This window comes from Bubalus bubalis, chromosome 5 (assembly GCF_019923935.1).
Source record: "Bubalus bubalis isolate 160015118507 breed Murrah chromosome 5, NDDB_SH_1, whole genome shotgun sequence".
NCBI classification, from domain to species: domain Eukaryota; kingdom Metazoa; phylum Chordata; class Mammalia; order Artiodactyla; family Bovidae; genus Bubalus; species Bubalus bubalis.
In genome coordinates this window covers 11,890,286-11,903,133 of record NC_059161.1, presented here as the reverse complement: position 1 = coordinate 11,903,133, position 12,848 = coordinate 11,890,286, and the positions used below count along the sequence as shown (strand labels likewise).

Below are 12,848 nucleotides of genomic sequence, written 5' to 3'. Positions count from 1 at the left end.
GAGGGGTTCAGGAGAATTACACCCAGATACTGGGAGTTTCTTTAAGAAGTTGGCTACCACCTTCTTTATCAGATATAGGACAAGGCCTAGTGAGAGTATCAGCCCAATTGCAGTTTGGGCAGAAAAGCCATATTCGCCAAATGTTACCATTCCAAGGGCAGTGATATAGCAAGACATTTCTGGAGAGAGGGAAGGAAAGAGGAAATTCCCTGTTACGGGATTAAAAATGGAGAGAGTATGCTGAAGGCAGTTTCTAAAAACTCAAATAGTGTATACGTTTTTTATTGTCTTTTAATCCCTGAGGTAAGGCTTTTTCTGCTTATGGAGGGATCTTTCTGCACTCTTAAAGAGCTGATTGTTGAGAAGACATTGAAGAGATGCCATTCCCTGGGCATGTTGTCATTTTGATGAGGTGGAAGATGTGTTGGGAGGAAAGGATTCTTTTCTTGCTAATTCTGCCTCTCCATGGTGGAGAGAGAGCTATGGTTGACTGGAGGGAAGACATTGCCAGGACTAAACAGGGTTAAGAGGGCTCCTGCTCAGTATGTGACTTACTCTAACGCCTCTAGGGCCTTTTCTGGTCCTCAGGCTGAGCTTGGGATGCTGTCGTGTGAGACCTTGAGGGTGCACAGCTTGTCTCTTTTGGAGTCTTGAATGTGTGGCCTTGTGCGCAGTACAGCAGTTGGTGAGCGGATGTGCTGGGGTGGTGACTGCTGGGTCAAATGATGGAAGAGTAGACATACTTTGGTATTTGATCGTACTCCCGGCTTTGCTCACCTGGGGGGCTCGTTAAAACTAGTTTCCTGCTGGGAGTTCCCTGGTGCCCTGGTGCTTAGGATTCCAGGCTTTCACTGCCATGGCCTGGGCTCAATCCCCAGTCAGGGAACTGAGATTCTGAAAATCATGCTTATCAGCCAGGGAAAAAAAAAAAAAAGAAAACCAAAAAAGTAGGTTTCTGCAAGGGACCCTGGACATGGGGAATCACACTCTTTAGTGAAGCCTTGGAATCTGCATAACAAATTCCTTAGGTGGCTTTTCACTTGGGAAATTGCTGGTTCATAGTTGCCTATCTGTAACAGCTCTAAGTTCATTTTGTAGCTTGGAAAAGTCTTTCCCCCAGTTATCCAGCTGTGGGGAAGGGGTGTGAGTGGCCCAGAGTGGTTCTGATATATCAACAGGACTCATATGTGCCACATATTCTAAGATCAGGGTCACCTCATGATATTTTGCAGAGAGCTTGGGAGTCTATTTCAGGCGCTGGGTTTATTGCCCTTTAAAACGTGGTATTTTCCCCTGTTTAAGAACAATTTAAGACTGTTAATTTGCTCCCTGGGGTTATAGGTTGAATATGCTTGCTGTTCTGGAATTTGTAGCCCGGGCTTGGCCAGATGGTAAAAGACCACCTGATTTTCCTAAGTCAACTCTCAAAATTATCTCCTGAATATTCATTGGAAGAACTGATGCTGAAGCGCCAATACTTTGGCCACCTGATGTGAAGAACTGACTCATTAGAAAAGACCCTGATGCTGGGAAAGATTGAAGGCAGGAGGATAAGGGGTCGACAGGGGATGAGATGGTTGGATGGCATCACTGACTCAATGGACATGAGCTTGAACAGACTCCAGGAGTTGGTGGTGATGGACAGGGAAGCCTGGCATGCTGCATTCTTTGCAGGGGTAGCAAAGAGTCCAACATGACTGAGTAACTGAACTGAAAAAATAAAAAAAGGAGAGAAAAGAGAAACATTGTTGGCCTAGGAGTGGTGCAGGGGAGGAGTCTTTCACAACTGGATGGTCCTAGAATTTCCTGCATGTTTTAGTTGTTTTTCTTGCCATAATAAGGATGGTGATGGTGACGAGAGTAATAACAAACACACACACACACACACAATAAAAATAGCAAGTGTTTAATGAGGACTTACTCTGTGCCAAGCACTGTGCTTAAACGCTTTGCATACCTTGTCTCATCTAATTTCTGTGACAATCCTAGGAAGTAAATATTTACACTTCATTTTACAGATGAGGCAACTGAGGTAGAGTGATTAGCTCAAGTTGCATAGCTAGTGGTGGCAGATGTGGAATTCAGATGTGAAGTCTGACTTCAGGTGCAAAATCCAGTGCAGATTATAGAGTCTGTGCCTCTAGGGCGAGGCAGGAAGAATGAATGAAGGGAGCACAGCTGCAGTCCCACAGGGAGCGGTGGGGCCACAGCCAAACCAGAGTCCTTGCCCTGTAGCCACTGCGCTCCCACCTCCTTGGTGCTCGGCTGAAATGCAGGCCATTGCTCTCATTTTTTTTGCTTGTTTTTTCATGAGCTAATGGTATCTGTATTTTGGGGTGAGGTATCTTGGTTTCTGGGCTTTCCAGGTGGAACTAGTGGTACTTAAAGAAGCTGCCTGCCAGTGCAGGAGACGTAAACGACATGCGTTCCATCCCTGAGTTGGGAAGATCCCCTGGAGGAGGGCATGTCAACCCACTCCAGTATTCTCGCCTGGAGAATCCCATGGACGTACGAGCCTGGTGGCCTACAGTCCATAGCGTCACGAAGAGTCAGACCCGACTGAAGTGACTTAGCACACACACACACATCTTGGTTTTTAAATAGGGGCAACAAATTCAGATTCTAAAATAAAAGTGTCTGGGTCAAACAGAACGACAGAATGTAAACAAGATCTTTAATCTGTTCTGTGTACTGCCGTATTCACAGCTTTAAGAACGGTGCCTGGCATATAGTAGGTAAAGAAGGAAAAGTTGAAGTGACTGTGAACTTTTTGTTTTTCCCCAGAAAACTGAACCATCTCCTAGTGGCAGAGCTTAGTGTATTTAGAAAGGATGGATAAACTGAAATAGCCACATAAGAAATGTAAATGAATGATCTTTCCTTGTGCTGGAGAAGGCAATGGCACCCCACTCCAGTACTCTTGCCTGGAAAATCCCATGGGTGGAGGAGCCTGGTGGGCTGCAGTCCATGGAGTCGTGAAGAGTCGGACACGACTGAGCCACTTGACTTTCACTTTTCAGTTTCATGCATTGGAGAAGGAAATGGCAACCCACTCCAGCGTTCTTGCCTGGAGAATCCCGGGGACGGGGGAGCCTGGTTGGCTGCCGTCTATGGGGTCGCACAGGGTTGGACACGACTGAAGTGACTAGCAATAGCAGCAGCATTGCTAGTTAGTAATGATTCGACAAGTTTGATGGAATCAACGTGGTGAAGTGTTAGACGCTCAGTCATGTCCTGCTTTTTGCAACCCCATGGACTGTAGCCCACCAGGCTCCTCTGTCCATGGAATTTTCCAGGTAAGATTACTGGAGTGGGTTACCATGCCCTCCTCCAGGGGATCTTCCTGACCCAGGGATCAAACTCGGGTCTCCCTGCATTGTAGCTGGATTCTTTACTGTGAAAATAATGGTAAAGTCTAAAACTCTCAAATCCCGGAGAAGAGTAAATTTAAGTCTGTGACAGCTAATTTGTAGTTTCAGGGTTAAAAGGTGTTATGTACACCTCTTGAGATTTTCATTCTAGAATTTAATATTACAGAGTGAACCTCTCCTGATTCAGGATTAATTGAAAAAAGGTACATATGTTAAGAGGTCTTAACTTCTAAGATGTTCTTTATTGATAGAGCATTGCTGTGGGATTAACCATATCTGCAGCCTTAGAAACAGGAGGCATTCCTGCCTTTTCACTGTCTGGTTCACAGACGTGAAGGCTGGGAAGGATTGTCAGGGCTTTTGTGAGGCAGTCGGTTAATGGTTAACTCCTGCAACATGCCAGACATAACACCTAATCTTTGATGAGACCTAAGCTCAGAATGACTAATGGTTAACCATTCCTTACTTTTGACTCAGACCATCTACCATCCATAGTTTGTTCTCTTAAATATGTGAGACTGTGAAGGGTTTTTTCTTTCTTTCGCAAATAAAATTTACACCACACAGACATTTTATGACTCATTCCTTGCAAAGAAAGAAGGTGCTATCTATGAATAGTTTGGTGTTTTTTTTCAGGACTAGCAGAATGATTGATTCTGAGTTTTCATTTAACTCTATCACAGCTGTGTAGCTAGAGATCCATCTCAAAGGGTCCTTTCCTCAGTGCAAAATATGAAAAAAAAGAAAAAAATAGTGCTGGTGTGAGCAGATGTGTCTTTTTGTCTGCTGTGCTGCGTATGACGGTGAGACTTTCTTATTGACGGTGACCAGTCATCTGGACTGAAAAAGGTAAAAAATAAAAGCAAACAAAGAAAGACAGGGAAGCCTGGCATGCTGCAGTCCGTAGGGGGTCACAAAGAATCGGATGCAACTTAGCTACTGAACAACAACAAAGGAGCAAAGAGAAGTTTGAGGCCTCTGTCTCCACACAGGGGTTGTATGAGTTGCGTTGGACAAGGAGTCAGCCCCTCACTGCTGGTTAGTGAGCAGTGGGCACCAGACAGAATGCCTGTTCCATGATGAATTTCAGATCAACCATGTATTATGTCCAGCTGAAGCTTTTGGTGCTCCTGCCTACTTAAGAACAATCTATACACATTAGAAAGAGTCTTTATCTTTAGAAAGAAAAAAATGAACCTGGGCTGAAAATGAGTTTTTTCCAGTTCTGAGAAGTTGATCCTTAGTGGTGGTAATGGTTCCATATTCATTATCATCAGGGTCCTGGTTTCCTTTCTTAGCAATCTTTCTGAGCAGTTGTTCTTAGTCTCCTCTCTTCAGTTTGTCTGTTGTCTGAGCCAAGGATGCAGGGCTGACATGACCGGTGTCTGTCTGGCTTGGATTTACTCCTGAGAGTTCATTGTCATGCCACGTGCTCAGTCATGTCCAAATCTGTGACTACGTGGACTGTAGCCACCAGGCTTCTCTGTCCTTGGGATTTCCCAGGCAAGAATACTGGAATTTCCTCCTCCAGGGGATCTTCCCCACCCAGGGATCAAACCAGTATCTCTTGTGTCTCCTGCATTATAGGCAGATTCTTTACTTGCTGAGCCATTGAGAAAGCCCTTACTTACTGAGAGTTCCTTGTAAATCTGTTCTGAACTGACAGTTCAGTACAGGTTGGAATATATTTTGTTTATTACAAACTCTTAACAGAGAGAGACTGGGCACCCTTTCCTTTGTAGGTAATGGTTTTTGAGAAAGTTCTGTGGGCTGGCTGCATCTCACATTCAGACTTTGGTTCCATGCAGATGCTGGCAGCCCACCTCACCTGGGACCCTGTCTTTGCAGAGGGGCTGGCCATCTCCTAATGGCCACAGGGCATATTTCGCAGTTCTCATCTGATTTGCCCTTCCTTTGGAATTTGACATGGACCCTGGCTGCCTCCTTGAAGCATTACCTTCTTGATTCTTGACCTAGTCCATTGGTGTAATAAATCTTGTTTACCTGTTGGTCTCCCCCTCAGTGGATGGAACTCAGTCATCTCTGAGCAGAATAGTACCTTGGAACTATGTAATCTAGTGGGAGTGTGTGAATACTGTTCCGTGGCTGATGGGTGTGCTACCTTTTACATTCAGAGTTGGGGCTGGGATATCAGTCTGTGGACCTCCTGCTTCTGAGAACCCTGTTTCTGTGATGCCTATCATTTGGGTGCTTTAAGTTGGGTGTGACAGCTATGAAGGTGATAGAAGGCAGGAGGCAGTTTTGGTTCCGTGGGAAGAATACAGACTTCCAGAACATTGCTCTAACGGTCAGGTAGACTCATGCATCAGGAGCTCCCAATAAGAAGCAGGTTCTCAGTCGTAATAGGTTTTGGGCAGCTCCCCACTGCCAGGGTTGGACAAAATACTTGCATGCAGCAACTGAGAGAAATGGGTTTTGGCTAAATGGCAATTGACCGGAGTCACAATCCTCACGTATTTCCTCACTCCTCTGATGTAAGTATGAAGGTCATCTCGGAGGTGGGGCTCAGGTGAAGGCAGTGGCCGTGCTTTATGTTCTGTAATGTCAGTTGAAAGACTTCAGTCTTAAGTTGACTCTCCCTCATTTCCAGAACTAGTGGGAAGGAATTGGGAAGGGGGAACATCACTGATAGCATTCTAATGACCATTTCCTACTTCTGCAGTTGGGGCAAGGTCCCTGACTTCCCTGACTATTTCTCAAACTTCCCCAGAACAAGAAAGTTCTGTATTCAAAATGGGTAGAGTCCCAGACAGCATATTAAAAAGCAGAGACATTACTTTGCCGACAAAGTTCTGTCTAGTCAAAGCTATGGTTTTTCCACTAGTCATGGATGGATGTGAGAGTTGGACTGGTAAAAAAGGCTGAGTGTCAAAGAATTGATGCTTATGAACTGGGTGTTGGAGAAGACTCTTGAGAGTCCTTTGGCCTGCAAGATCAAACCAATCAGTCCTAAAGTAAATCAACCCTGAATATTCATTGGAAAGACTGATGCTGAAGCTGGAGCTCTAATACTTTGGCCACCTGATGTGAAGAGCTGACTCATTGGAAAGGACCCTGATGCTGGGAAAGATTGAAGGTGGGAGGAGAAGGGGAAGACAGAGGGTGAGATGGTTGGATGGCATCACTGACTCAATGGAGATGAATTTGAGCAAGCTCTGGGCGATCGTGAAGGACAGGGAAGCCTGGCGTGCTGTAGCCCCTGAGGTGGCAAAGAGTCAGACGTGACTGAGTGACTGAACAACAAAGGGTCCCAGAAACCAGCTGTTGCCCTAGGCTTGTCCTTACTGGGAAGGCTCAGAGACTCAACTGTAAACTAAGATAAATAAGTAAAATGACATGAGGCAAACCTTGTTGCAGTAGGTGATGTCAGGTATATTTGCTCCCAGACAGACAGAAATATTTTATATGCAGATAAAATTAAACAACACGTAATTATTTCTGATGTTAGTCTCTCCTCTTCCTGCAGCTAAATATGTCACATGATTTTTGCTGATCGTCCCAACTACAAATTTCAATAACATCTCGTTTGATTTTTCTGCTATCTTATTAGAAAACTTGAGGGGAAATCTGGTTATAGCCTATGTAAATAATTGATATAAGAATGATAGCACTCCACATGTATATTTTCTGTGAGATTTTTTAGCATTACATTAGTAGGAGCACAAGACCACATATTAAGGTGCTGCACTTTGCTTTGAGAGGAAAGAATGAGCCCCTGGGGAGCTGGTGGAACTATAACAGTTCTAAGCCAAGGTTTGAAGTGATAATGCAATGCTGGATGTTATTTTTCTGCTCCTTAAAGTCTATTTTTAAAGTTTACCTTGTCTTGTAATTATATACCTGCATATTGGAGATAAGAATGGGAGAGGGGCAGCTGGCGATAAATTTATGACTGTGTTTACATGAGGTTTAGTCTTCTGATTACAGAGGTATGTCAAAGAAGTCATGCCTGAAATGTCTTGCAACATCTTTCCCCATGCCAACCCCAATACTGGGTGTAAGTTTAGGTCAGATTACCTCTTATGTATTGTCGGAGATTATTTTGAAGATGTAATGAGTTATTGCTTACAAAATATTTAGAATAGTGTCATGCTGCTGCTACTGCTGCTAAGTTGCTTCAGTCGTGTCCGACTCTGTGCGACCCCATAGACAGAAGCCCACCAGGCTCCCCTGTCCCTGGGATTCTCCAGGCAAGAACACTGGAGTGGGTTGCCATTTCCTTCTCCAGTGCAGGAAAGTGAAGAGTGAAAGGGAAGTTGCTCAGCCGTGTCCGACTCTTAGCGACCCCATGGACTGCAGCCTACCAGGCTCTTCGTCCATGGGATTTTCCAGGCAAGAGTACTGGAGTAGAAAACCCTAAATAGTGCTTGCTGTCTTATTGTTAATACTATTGTTTATTTTTAACAAAATTGTATTTAAATTTTACTTTTAATTTAAAACTCAGAATTCCTCTGTTAATTGGATTTTTGTTTTTGTTTTTTTTTTGGTTGAAATTTTCAGATCCTTTGTTTACTTTTATAGGGTTAGGCTACAAAACAGACTAATAATATATATTACCAATGATATATTAAAAAAAATTAAATTGAAGCATGCTCCTGCTGCTGCTGCTAAGTTGCTTCAGTCGTGTCCGACTCTGTGCGACCCCATAGACGGCAGCCCACCAGGCTCCCCCGTCCCTGGGATTCTCCAGGCAAGAACACTGGAGTGGGTTGCCATTGCCATCTCCAAAATTGAAGCATAGTTGATTTACAATGTTGTGTTAGTTTCTGGTATACAGCAAAGTGATTCAGTTATTCATACACATATATTCTTTTTTCATATTCTTTTTCACTATAGGTTATTATAAGATATTGAATATAGTTCCCTGTGCTATACAGTAGGGGAAGGCAATGGCAACCCACTCCAGTACTCTTGCCTGGAAAATCCCATGGACGGAGGAGCCTGGTAAGCTGCAGTCCATGGGGTCGCACAGAGTCGGACATGACTGAGCGACTTAGCAGTGCTATACAGTAGGACCTGTTCATCTATTTTATACACAGTCATTATTACGTTTTTTAAATTACAAATCTCAACAAAGTCTCATCTGATCTTTCTACTATCTTGTTAAAAAAACTAGTGGACATCTGGTTACCTCCTATGTGAATAATTGGTGTGAGTGATAACACCGTTTCATTTATGTTTTCCACATACATATTTTCTGTGATACTACTACTTTTAACATTGCTGTGTTATGTTTCCTTATGGAACACTTCCACACATTCAAATAACTCTGCCTTTGTTTTTCATAATTTCTTCTAATTCTTAGACCTTCAAATGCTGTATTTCCCCCAAAGCTTAGATTAAAATGCCTATCTTTTTCCTTCGCTTTTAAATGATGAAAATGTTTAATTAATATAACAAATATTTTTCAGTTCCCATATTTTTCTTGTTTAATTCTTGTCTCTTTGTGAGTTGTATTGTAGTAAGAGGAGGCTTATCTTGCTCCTGGGAAAGCAGGCTTATATAGTGTCCATCATTTGCCTGCCTAGTAAGAAAGGGAACTGAATTAAACTCAGATCTCTGTCTCTAAAGTCCAGGCTCTTAACCAACATAATAAGAACGTTTCATAACAGTTGCTCTTAAAATTGAGTATATGGCATGGAAAATAGCTTTAAGTTAATTTTTCTCTATATTACACCTGGGGATCCCAGTTCATTTTCTTAAGTGTTTGTTAAGCTCCTAATATGTTCCACGCACAGTGTTAGGTAGAAGTTCAACAGGGATAAATATGAATAGTGTCCCTTCTTGAAGAGTTTATAGCTTCTTGTTCATAGAATTTTTATGGTGTTTTCACTGATTAAATTTTCTGTTTAATCAGCTCTCTTCTGGTTTATGAGACTATAATATTATTATCACACTGTAATACTGTTAAAATATGAAAAGAAATTTTAACATTTTTGCCCAGTTCTGCCAGATGAATCTCAATTATTTGCCATGATATTCCTTGAACTTTGGTATTGATTTAAAACTGCACAGCCTATCAATTAGAATACATTTTAATCTTTACTATAGTTAGTTTTCTCTACTTTTGAGCATGGTTAAATCCTTCATTGTTAGTGTCTGACATAGCCTCTCACATTAATGAATGATTACCAAGTACCAGAGGTTTTTCTTCATCTTTCCTCTAAGGCTCACACTTGATCTCTGGAATGAATATATGCTTTCCTCATATTCATAATGAGAGGATCTAAGGCACCACATGCCCTACAGATGTGGTCGTTCCAGGACAGAGCAGTCTTGGCTGGCTTCAGGTTTTCTTTCAAGCTTTCTTATAAAGACATTACATAGGCTGTAACAAGTTGTCCCCTCATCCACTCCTGTGATAGCCAAGGTTCCTTATTGACATGGAAATCTGGTGAGACCAGAGATGAACTCATTGCTGAACATTCATTTCTGCCTGTCCCTCGGTGGTCCTGACAGCATCAGGATATTGTACTTGTATCCTGGAAGCCACTTGTCTTCAAGCCACTTGTATTAGGAACCATCTCTTGTCATTTACTGAGATGGAGAAGGGCTTCCCTGGTGGCTCAGACGGTGGCTCATTAATGAGATTGGAAAAGATGGTATTCCTGCAGGGGTGGCCCTGATTCTGAAAGCCCTCAAGTAGAGAGTGCTCAGGAGAGGTAAAGTTGAGCTGTATGGAAGAACGTGGGAAGTTGGGGGTGTTTGAACAAAACTGGAGCCTCCTTGGGTATGTTGTAAAGGAAACTGCAGATTTGGCTGGCCGGGGGGAGTGAGGCAGATATATGGTGCCTTTTAATTGGGAAGCTGGGACGTGACTATGCCCTTTTGTTCCAGGCTCCTAAAAACCAGGTATCTTTCATGATGGTCACAAATATACCAGCAACATGGATATGTGAGTATATGGTACTGACTTGGGAGAATATTCTTCAGAGAACTTTTATGCTTGGGCACATCTGTGCTGGTGTCTTAGAATTAAGTATAAAGCTGAGATGCCCTCAACTGGAATTGTGACTTGTTGCCTTCCGTGAGAGAATGTCACTCGGAGTTGCGGGCAGACCCGAGCAGGTCGGACCGTTTGCCCTTTCCCTCCTCAAGTGGCTGGTACATTTGTGTCCCCGGGAGCAAGAGTTCCTGTAGGATATGCAGTGGCTTTTGAAGTTGAGTTTCCTGTAATATGAAGAGTGTTTTCTGTATTTGGAGACAAATGGAACTGAATATTATTTTCCTTTTAGGAGTTGTCTTATAGTCATTTTTTGAAATTTTGAATTAGAAGTAATATAACAACCCGGGTTCCATCCCTGGGTCAGGAAGGTCCCCTGGAGAAGGGAATGGCTAACCACTTCAGTATTCTTGCCTGGAGAAGTCTATAGACAAGTCTATAGACAGAGGAGCCTTGAAGGCCACAGTCCATGGGGTCACAAAGAATAGACATGACTGAGCGACTAACAGACATAACTCTCATAAACATAACTAACAGCTTTACAGAGAGTTTGACATATTAACCATTTAAAAAATTATAGTGACGGGAACTTTAGCAGACTTCCTGAGTTCACACAAATAGATAATTTTACCATGTGAAGTGTTGGCTTTGACATTTTCTTTTGAGGGCAGAGATAAAGTGCACTAAATCTAAATTTTAAATCATATCTTTTAAACAATTTTTTGAAATGTTGCTTTATTTTTGGACACATACTAAGAAATGTGATCAGTGCTCCATGTATCTCCTTTAAGAGCTAATAGTTTCAATGAAAATATCAATCAGTTAATCTTTATGACTATTGAAGACCATTGCTACTGTATCTTTTTTATTAATTTTTATTTGAGTAATAATTATCATTGTAGAAATATAGAAAACATTTTAGAGCAAAAAATAAAAAGTCACCCAGCTTCCTACTGCCCATGAGTGATCACTGCATCACCTGTCTTGTCCTTTCTGTGTTGTGTGTGTGCACAGATGTGTGCATTCCTGCATGTGTGCATGTGTATGTGTGTGTTTTTAATTACATCAGGAACAACATACTGATACAGTTTTATGTTCACCTTTTTTCACCCTGTCAACAGCTGACAGCTTGGGGTATGTGTTCCCTGAACTGTTTTTATGCACATGCATGCACAATGTGAAATGTAAAGAAAGCTTTAAGAAAACAAATTGGAGACAACATTAGGCTTTTGTTACGCAGAGATATGTGGTAATCTTATCCTGTGAGTATGCATACATCCTGGTTCTTTTCAATGTTTGCACCATGTTCCATACAAAACTTCAGTTTTATCAAGTTTTCCCTATTATAAATAATGCTAAGGCAAAAGTCCTTTTACATAAATACATGTGGAATCTTGTAGGATAGATTCCTAGAAGTAGAATTACTGGGTTAAAGGTCATGCACACTTAGGTTTTCCCAGGTAGTGCCAAATTTCCCTTAAAGGGGTCTTACCTGTGTCTGTTCCAATAAAAAGCATTGTATCCTCATTGGCACTGAAAATGGTCAGTCTCTAATTTTTTTCCAACTTGAGAGTTAGAAAAAAAAAAACTAGACCACGTATGCTTAAGTTACATAATTACATGTGTCTAATTTACATTTCCCTAATAATTTAGTGTGTTTGAATGTCTTCATATACTCCTTAAGCCCTGTGTGTTTCAGTTACGTATTGTCCATTTTTCTAGTTTCTTGTTGATTACTTATTGGTTTCTTATAGGATATCTTTGATATTGACTTTTTGTCTGTTATATATGTTGCAAGTATTTTTTCCCCAGCAGGTCTTCTAAACTGCTTTATCTTTAGCCATGTAGGAATTTTAGATTATGTAATAAAATCTAATATGGTTTCTGAAGGTCAGGATCTTATTTAGGAAAGACCAGACCTTCACATTTGTAATGTATAAATTATACAGTTTTATAACTTTAACATTTAATTTGAGCTAGATTGGTAGACTTCTACTATTCCTTTTCCCTGTAGTTTAACCATGAAAACTGGTATATTTTTGTACGGAATTTTTATGATTTACCAAAGCAATTCTGTATAATAATAAACCAAGTTAAAACTGAATAATGGAAATTTACATGTCCTAGATACATTTTTCTTGAGGATCTTCCAGTCTTTCTCTAGCTTCCATTTATTAATAGTTTGTCTCTTCAGATTGTATGTTCTGTCAAATCATCTCCTTCTCCCACTGAGTCCCAAAGTTACATATGTAAATTAGATAGCCAGTGAGAATTTGCCGTATGATGCAGGAAACCCAGAGCCGGCGCTCTGTGACGACCTGAAGGGGTGGGGTTTGGGAGGGAGGGGACTCATGTATGCCTATGGTCCATTCATGTTGATATATGACAAAAACCATCACAATTTTATAAAGTAATTATCCTCCAATTAAAATAAATAATTTAAAAAGATTGTGTTTTCCGGTTACTTTAGAGGTCCCAGGGCTCAGGGCTGGGGGTCAGGGTGACATGGAAGG

General features: G+C 41.6%; 1 protein-coding gene across 5 annotated transcripts in view; it reads left to right on the top strand.

The window, feature by feature from the left end:
• The window catches only part of PTPN14 (protein tyrosine phosphatase non-receptor type 14), a 190,279-nt gene that overhangs the window by 31,933 nt on the left and 145,498 nt on the right, over positions 1–12,848 (top strand). The window contains exon 2 of one of the 5 annotated variants that reach the window (XM_044942704.2): positions 10,230–10,287. The exons of the other annotated variants lie outside the window; for them this stretch is intronic. The gene's annotated coding sequence lies outside the window, so the exon portion shown is untranslated. The remainder of the gene's footprint in view (positions 1–10,229; positions 10,288–12,848) is intronic. 5 annotated transcript variants of the gene reach the window in all.